Genomic DNA, 8,620 nt, shown 5'->3' with positions numbered 1-8,620 from the left:
TGGAGCTCTGATCCCATACGCTTGTCGGACAGTAATACGCAACGGGCGAACCAGTCGTCCCACTCCAAATATGCTAAGCGCTAAGCAGGAGTAGCAACTACCATTTTTAATCACTCTGGTATATCTCGGCTTGGGGACAGAATCCAAAACCTTCCTCACAGGGGCGAACGCTCAACTAAAGGCCAAAAGTGAGGCATTGTCAAGGGAGACATTAGGAAGAAGAAAGCTGTTAGAGAAAAAAGAGAAAAGATAAGATCCCAAATTTAGTCGCCTCTTACGATCATGCAATGGGGGAAGCAGGTACAATTTTCACGCCCTACCTGCAGTCTCCTTGTGATTGTCCGGGAAGCTTCCATGGCCAAAGGTAAACCAAAATTGTAATTTATATGGTCCCGATTCCTCAGGGGCCTTATGGGGCTGGGCCAACAAGGGACAAATTGATTCATATTTCAAAAATATTCCTCTCAAATATACTAGAATCAAATACTCTTCACAGAAAGAAAGGGGTCTCGATGGCCGAGTGGTTAAGGTGTTGTTACCCAGGTCTGGGTAGAGTGGTGCTAAAAACAACGGGAGAACAGTTGAATACCAACGTTTAATGGCGACTGTCGCAATGCGCAGATCTATACATGTACAATAACATCAACATTCCACTACAGTATGTAGACAGAATTAATTAATACATGTAATATAGTGTACATTGCCTTGCATGAACCTCAATTCATCATGACTACACTAATTTAACTTTAGTGTGCAATATTTGAAAATGACTTGTTTTTGTCTAGGGGTTTTGACTGTAAAATAATGCATTTTTACTATTTCAGGAATATAATCCTAATCCGATAAATTCTAGAAAAACAATTCTCAATAATTGATTCATTGTCACGGTCATATTCCGTCTGCAATAATAAAGAATTAACACTTGCGTGTTTACACATGGGCGCAGCCATCTTGGATTGTGACGTCATGTCACATATCAACTTGTGATTGGTGCAGATAATCTCAATTTGACAATAATTTGATTTGTAACAAAGCTTCACTTTTACAGCTTATAGTATCTAATATTCATCATTAACTACAATAATATTTACTTACATAATGCAAAATTACAAAAATTCATACAAAATCAATCAAAATCAATCAGAATAACAATCTGATTGTTTTCGCGCCAAGAAGCGCTGCGTTTTGAACACACTGAATAGCAATATCACTTCAAACACATTTTCCGACTGATTGAGACTACATCAACCCAAATCCTTATTACAACAATAAACTTAAATCACTTATAACAGCTATGAACTGTTTCTTATACTTGTCAATCAGTTTATACATGGAACTTACCTAAAAACAACGGGAGAACAGTTGAATACCAACGTTTAATGGCGACTGTCGCAATGCGCAGATCACGTGATCAGTCACCCGTATCTAACTCGGAATACTCTTAAGAGTTACCTCCCGTAGTACAGTCCCTGAATTAACGACGTTCCTGCTTTTTTTTCTAGTTATACGTTAAGTATACATATCATCACCTCGTCACACTCGCCCCCTCTAAAATAAAATTCGTCTCGAATTTTCCCTTAAAGGAATAAGTATAGATTATAGGTGACCGAATAAGGATATGCTATTCGAAGAATTGCGCTTACAACAAGATATTACAACGAACATTTCATATCTGCGATACATGTTTAATGTAGAGACTAGAGATTCAATTCGGACTGACTAGAAAACATGTAAATATAATTAGTATGATACACTATGACTGGAGTAATAATGGTACACCAATGGTCTCAAAATGATAGCAAATTAATTGAGTAAGTGCTTAGCACTTGAAAAATATTTCATAGCTACCAATTACATCAGTATTACACATTTTATGACTAGTATTGGATAATAATACAACCATCTCTATATGAACGAGTATCAACTATGAACAAACAATCGTAAAATAATAAAATGAATTTCACATGTTGTATTAACAATCACAATTTCCTTGTTAAATTGACTAAATCACAACTTCACCATTTGCGACCACTTCAACAGCAGGTTTATAGATAGGTCGACCTAGATGATCGTAGCTTAACACTTTAGGAGGTCTGCGATTGCGCGTTGGTCTTGACACGATGATATCATCGTCAGTGTCATTGCAATTCTCTTGACTGGTTACAAACCCATCACTTTCATCATCATCAACCTCAACAACTGTGACATCATCATATTCATCGCTTACCTCAGTATCAGAACTTGCACTACCCTCGGATAAATGCGACACCTCATCGCTTAAGCTATCTGAATTAGGCGAACGACTTTCTTCTACTGGATTGTCAACAACGATGATTCGCAAAGTGTCATCATCATCGACCGGATTCGGCACAAACTCTGGTGCTTCCGGATCCAACCGCGGATCAGTCGGATTGAGAGCAGCGTCAGACGTTTCTGGTAAGATATCGGGTTGCTTGACGCGATACATCTCGCGATCGCTTTCTGATGATGATTGCATGTTGTCATTAACACGGAGCTGTGGTTTAACGACGCGTTTTGCTCGTTTCCGCAGCCGCCGAGGCTTATTAAGTGGGGCTTCAGAATTAAATGGTAAGCTGTTACATTAAAGCAGCAAGTTTCGGTGTAGTCGACGAAGTCGACCCTTGTTGTCCTCGCGACTAACTTCATATACTGGCAAGTCACCTATTCGCTGACGGACAACGTGGACATGTTCCTCCCAGTATGAGCGAAGTTTACCCGGACCCCCCTTTTCGAGAAGATTTCTCACCAAAACGCGATCTCCCGGTTCTAAAACAGCGGCCGTGAGTCTCGCATCGTGTATGCGTTTACACTTTGCAGAGCTCCTTGCAGAATTCTTTGACGCAATTTTGAAAGCGAGGTTCATGCGTTCCGACCACTTTTTGGCATACTCAGAATGGGTTTTTACCGTATCAGTTGATCCTGTCTTCTCAAACAACAAGTCGACCGGAAGTCGCGGATGCCTACCGAAAAGAAGATAGAACGGTACAAATCCTGTGGCTTCAGAACGGATGCAATTGTATGCATGAACAACTTGATTTAAATGATTTTTCCAGTTCAACTTACTCTCTTTCGGCAGCGTTTTTAACATGCTTAACAAGGTACGATTGAACCTCTCGGTCTGCCCATTCCCCTGAGGGTGAAATGGTGTAGTGCGCGAGTGAGACACCCCTGATAACCGCTCTAAATGACTGAAAAGACTATTCTCAAACTCACGACCCTGCTCGTGATGCAACCGGCCTGGGAAACCAAATCGTGGAAAGAAATCATTAAATAGCTTCTCCGCTGCAGTTTTGCTGCTTTTGTTTTTCGTCGCGTAAGCTTGTGCAAACCGTGTGTAATGATCAATGACGACCAAAATGTACTCGAACCCACCCTTGCATTTCTCTAGATGAAGGAAATCAATCGACACGAGTTCGAAAGGATGGGTGGTCACTATTGGAACCAAGGGTGCTTCACGTTTTCGACTCGGTTGCTACTCCTTCAAGCAGAAGCAAGACTGTCTGACAAACTGTTCAATGTCGCGAGCCATGTGTGGCCAGTAAAACCGTGGCCTAGCCAGGTCAAGCACGCGATCTACACCAAGATGACCCATTTTCACATGTAATTCATCTAACACTAGCTTCCGGTACTCGATCGGAAGAACTTATTGACATCTTGTCTCTCCTTCCGGGCCATGGCATGTGCGCTTTATCACACTATCATTGTCAAGAAAAAGTTTGGACCATTCCCTAGCAAGCAGGCTGGAATTCTTTGGTAAAGTCCGAATCACGTCTATACTTGGTTTTTGACCCTGCTGCATGTACTTAGCAATCGGCCCTATTTCAATGTCTCGCAATTGTGACTTTCCTAGGTCCAGTAACGAGATAAGCGGAACTTCAGAGTTAGACTGAAATAGTTCCTCTTCTTTGGTCAACTTGGTATCGACAGAAGCGATCCATACAGCATTACCATTTGACTGATCTGTAGCAGTACAAAGCGCCACCTGGGTGTCACTGGAATCTATCTCCTGTGAGCAACCAGCCATGTACCGTTCAATATCGAGTGGCATTCGACTTAATGTGTCAGCCGCTTGGTTCTGCTTACCCGGTTTATAATGAATAGTAAACCGAAAATCTGCTAGTTCAGAGACCCAGCACAGACGTGTTGCGTCAAGTTTGCGAGTCGTGAAAATGTAGGTAAGCGGGTTGTTATCACTGTACACGTCAAGTTTCTTCGCATAATACAGGTAATCCCGAAAACGCTCAGCGATTGCCCACCTTAACGCTAAAAACTCCAGCTTGCCAGAATGCAAATGGTAGTTTCTTTCTGCAGGACTTAGCGTTCACGAGGCATAGGCCACTGGTCTGAGACGGTTGTCCTTATCGGTCTGATATAAAATCGCACCTAGGCTATCTTGTGACGCGTCTGTATGCAATACAAATGGTTTATCAAAGTTTGGGTAGGCCATAACTGCTGGTGTAATCACGCAATCTATTAACTCGGCTAATCGCTGATCGTGAATAAGTGTCCAGTCAATCTTGGAACTTGAAGCTAGTTGTGGTGGCCGAGTACCCTTTATACCCCTTTTCTGAGGTTTCTTGGTATCGCTCTCTTTGGAAGCAAGCAAGTCATATAATGGTTTCGCCCGACGCGAGAAATCTGGTATGTACCTACGGAAGTACCCTATGAACCCTAGCAGTTTCCAAAGATCTCCTACCGTTTCGGGTGTTTTCTCTTTTAATCGAACCACGGATTCTACATCAGCAGGGTCCATTGTATAGCCCTCGGGCGTGACAACATGACCAAGGTATCGGACCTTACTCCTAAACAACTCACATTTTCGCGGCTTTAGTTTTACCCCTTTTAATTTCAGTCTCTTTAAGACTGTCCTGAGGTGCTCAACATGGTCCTCGAAACTTGAACTATAAACCAAGACGTCATCAAGGTATGGCATACAAAAAGTGTCGCGTATTCCTTCGAGACATTCGTTCATAAATCTCTGGAAGGTACCAGGCGCGCCGGTTAGACCAAAAGCAATTCGATTCCATTCATATAGTCCCCAGGGGGTTATGAACGCTGTGTACGGACGGCAGTCTTCACGAATGTAGCCTTGGTTATAGGCTTTGCCTTGGTCAAGTAATGAGAAAACTTTACTACCTTCTAAACTGTCAAGTGCATCTTGAATGAGCGGGAGGGGGTGTCGGTCGGGTAAAGATGTTTTACTATTCAAGCGTCGGTAATCGACACAAATGCGTAATGTTTTGTCTTTCTTGCGCACGCACACGACAGGACTCGAGTATGCCGAAAAGGATTTCCGAATCCAACCCTTGGCTAACAGATCTTCTACGTGATCTTTCACTTCTTGATAGAGTGGCTTTGGTATCGATATATATGATTTCTGAACTGGTGTCCGGTCAGAGAGGTTAATGTCCAGCTGTAGGTCTGGTACATTACCGACATCATCATCGTTACGTGAGAATGATTCACATTCATCTAACAGCACTTGACGCACAACACGCATTTGCTCTTCCGACAGCCCTGACTCTGACAAGTCAACTGCTGGTTCCCAACGCTCTCCCCCGCCATTGTCGCTTTGGATCGACTCTTCGCGCACCGAGTTAATAACAGGTCCGGTTTGATCAGTAGGACTAACGGGTAAATTAATTATAGACGTGATTGTCTGTAACAGTCCAAGCTCGGTGTGTCGCGGAAGAATAACATCGTTTGACGACTCGTTTTTGACGATGAGCCTCACGGAGCACACCCTACCTGTCCTAATTTTGACAAGTGTCTCTGTCATAGTTATATTGTACAAGTCCGACTGAAGTATCGGAACAAACAGCGCATTTATTGGGTAATCAGAGTTCTCTCCCCTGACAACAGCTTTAATTGCTAAACTACTCTTTGCTTTCACCTTTATGTTGTTTCTACCAGTACGAACTGTTCCTATATCATCGGTCTGGCCACGGCGTATCAAAGAACAAAGGGAAACAACCTTGTCAAGTGACAACTGAGGGAACAAACTTGCTGGTATACTAGAGTCGGAGTGTACGAGATGTTCAATAACATTGTATCCAAGTATTGTTTGAGGTATCTTAACATCGGTTACAATAAATGGAACGGTTACCAATAAATCAGACTGATCAAGTCGCATTTCTACCTCTACAAACCCTTGAAATGGAATGGCTGTTCCATTTGCAGATTTGCAAATATTGACAAATCAGTTACTAACTCAGAGATAGGTATAACACTGACTTTAGGCAACTTACCCTTTAACCATTTGTTATTTATCAACGATACCTGGGCACCTGTGTCCCACAATAACTCTGTTTCTACATTATCAAGTTTTGCCTTAACTACACACTTTGGCCCTACCAACTTTGTGATCTTATCTCTAAGTTTAGGTGCAACACTCATAACATGTCCCTTAAGATCATTTTCATTATGAAATAAGTTTTGACCTTCTAATGTTTTTATCCTGTGACACAAATCCTTGTGTTGCGGCCAAGCCTCCTTCTGACACTTCTTGGAACAATAATGTGCAGTGGCACAACCTGTACAATGAAAGTTTGGATTGTTCTTTCCACACCTTGCACAAACATTACCTAATAGCTGGGACACTGCATCGTCCGTGGTCACTCCCTGTCCCTCTGAACTGACCACTGTCCGTTTCCCTGATGGTTCCGGACACGAGATCCTACCTTGAAATGTTCAGAACTCCCACACTTCCAACAATGACGGCAATCGAGTCTCTGTTCCTTTCTACAGGCCGGGCACCCCCTCGACATGTTCCTAGTTCCTTGACTGGCCTGACCGCCATGTTGACCTTGGGGGGTAGACTGTTTACCTACTGCTTCTCGGAGAGATGCCACCTCTGCCCTTAACTCCTTCAGTTCCGTCACCAATACTTCCTCCCTAGGCTCCTTCTTTGGCTTTGCTGTTGGCTGACTATCAATGTTGTTAACCAAAACCTTTTTACCCAGTTTTGAGGATCTCTCAGTTTCTTTTCTACTAATTTCGCCCATCCCTCTGATTAGTTCCTCATCCAGTGTTGTCTGCTTCATCACCTGCTCGAACTCTATCCTTACGGTCCCACTCAGTAGGCCAGTCAAAACTGACCTCTGGAACACGTTTTGGACGAGATCTTCATCATACCTTGGAGAATTTTCCGTTTCTTTCACTGCAAATAAAATCTTTTAAGTGCTAACGCTCTCAGTAGAAAATCGGAACATTCCTCTGCTGGCTGTTGGGCCGCTTGATTCAATTCATTGTACAACTCTGTAGCAGATTTTTCCTCGAGTGAGCCCTAAGGAGCGCTCGAAGAGAGGCCAGTTCAAGATCCAATTTGCCTTCAAGATAGCTCCTCAGCCCAGAGGTTGGCGGAATGGCTTTTAGGACCCCATCAATTATTTCGAAATCTGGGTACCCCTTCTTCTCGCCCGAGGCGATTTGGCGAACCAGACTAATGTACGGAATGCCGGTCTTGCTGTCCACCTGTCCAGATATTTTGAACTCACGTAGGTCACGTCTATCACGCCTACATTTCTCTGTGGTTGTGTCATTTTCTTTCTTAATGTCTTTTAACACTTCATTTTGTTGGCCCTCTCTGTTGGTGTTAACCACTTTCTTGTCTGGGACGTCCTCCTTGATTTCAACGAAATGAGGTAAGGCGTCGCCCAACAACAGTAATTCAGTCTCGCCAGCTCCCTCAGACTTGAGCGCGATGTCTAACCATTGGTTGACCATTCCAACTGCTCCTACCCTGTCAAGTTTGTCTACAACCTCATCCTTGGCAATTTTCTCCTTCTTCATAAAGCCCTGGAGAATAGCCAATGAGGACTGGAATAGCCTCCCCTTTATCTGGATAACTTCTGCCATCGCCACCTGTATCCCGGACGAGCCCCCAAATTGTTACCCAGGTCTGGGTGGAGTGGTGCTAAAAACAACGGGAGAACAGTTGAATACCTACGTTTAATGGCGACTGTCGCAATGCGCAGATCTATACATGTACAATAACATCAACATTCCACTACAGTATGTAGACAGAATTAATTAATACATGTAATATAGTGTACATTGCCCTGCATGAACCTCAATTCATCATGACTACACTAATTTAACTTTAGTGTGCAATATTTGAAAATGACTTGTTTTTGTCTAGGGGTTTTGACTGTAAAATAATGCATTTTTACTATTTCAGGAATATAATCCTAATCCGATAAATTCTAGAAAAACAATTCTCAATAATTGATTCATTGTCACGGTCATATTCCGTCTGCAATAATAAAGAATTAACACTTGCGTGTTTACACATGGGCGCAGCCATCTTGGATTGTGACGTCATGTCACATATCAACTTGTGATTGGTGCAGATAATCTCAATTTGACAATAATTTGATTTGTAACAAAGCTTCACTTTTACAGCTTATAGTATCTAATATTCATCATTAACTACAATAATATTTACTTACATAATGCAAAATTACAAAAATTCATACAAAATCAATCAAAATCAATCAGAATAACAATCTGATTGTTTTCGCGCCAAGAAGCGCTGCGTTTTGAAAACACTGAATAGCAATATCACTTCAAACACATTTTCCGACTGATTGAGACTACA

This window comes from Pecten maximus, chromosome 12, assembly GCF_902652985.1.
Source record: "Pecten maximus chromosome 12, xPecMax1.1, whole genome shotgun sequence".
Taxonomy (NCBI): Eukaryota; Metazoa; Mollusca; class Bivalvia; order Pectinida; family Pectinidae; genus Pecten; species Pecten maximus.
Note: the sequence above shows the minus strand (reverse complement) of the source record.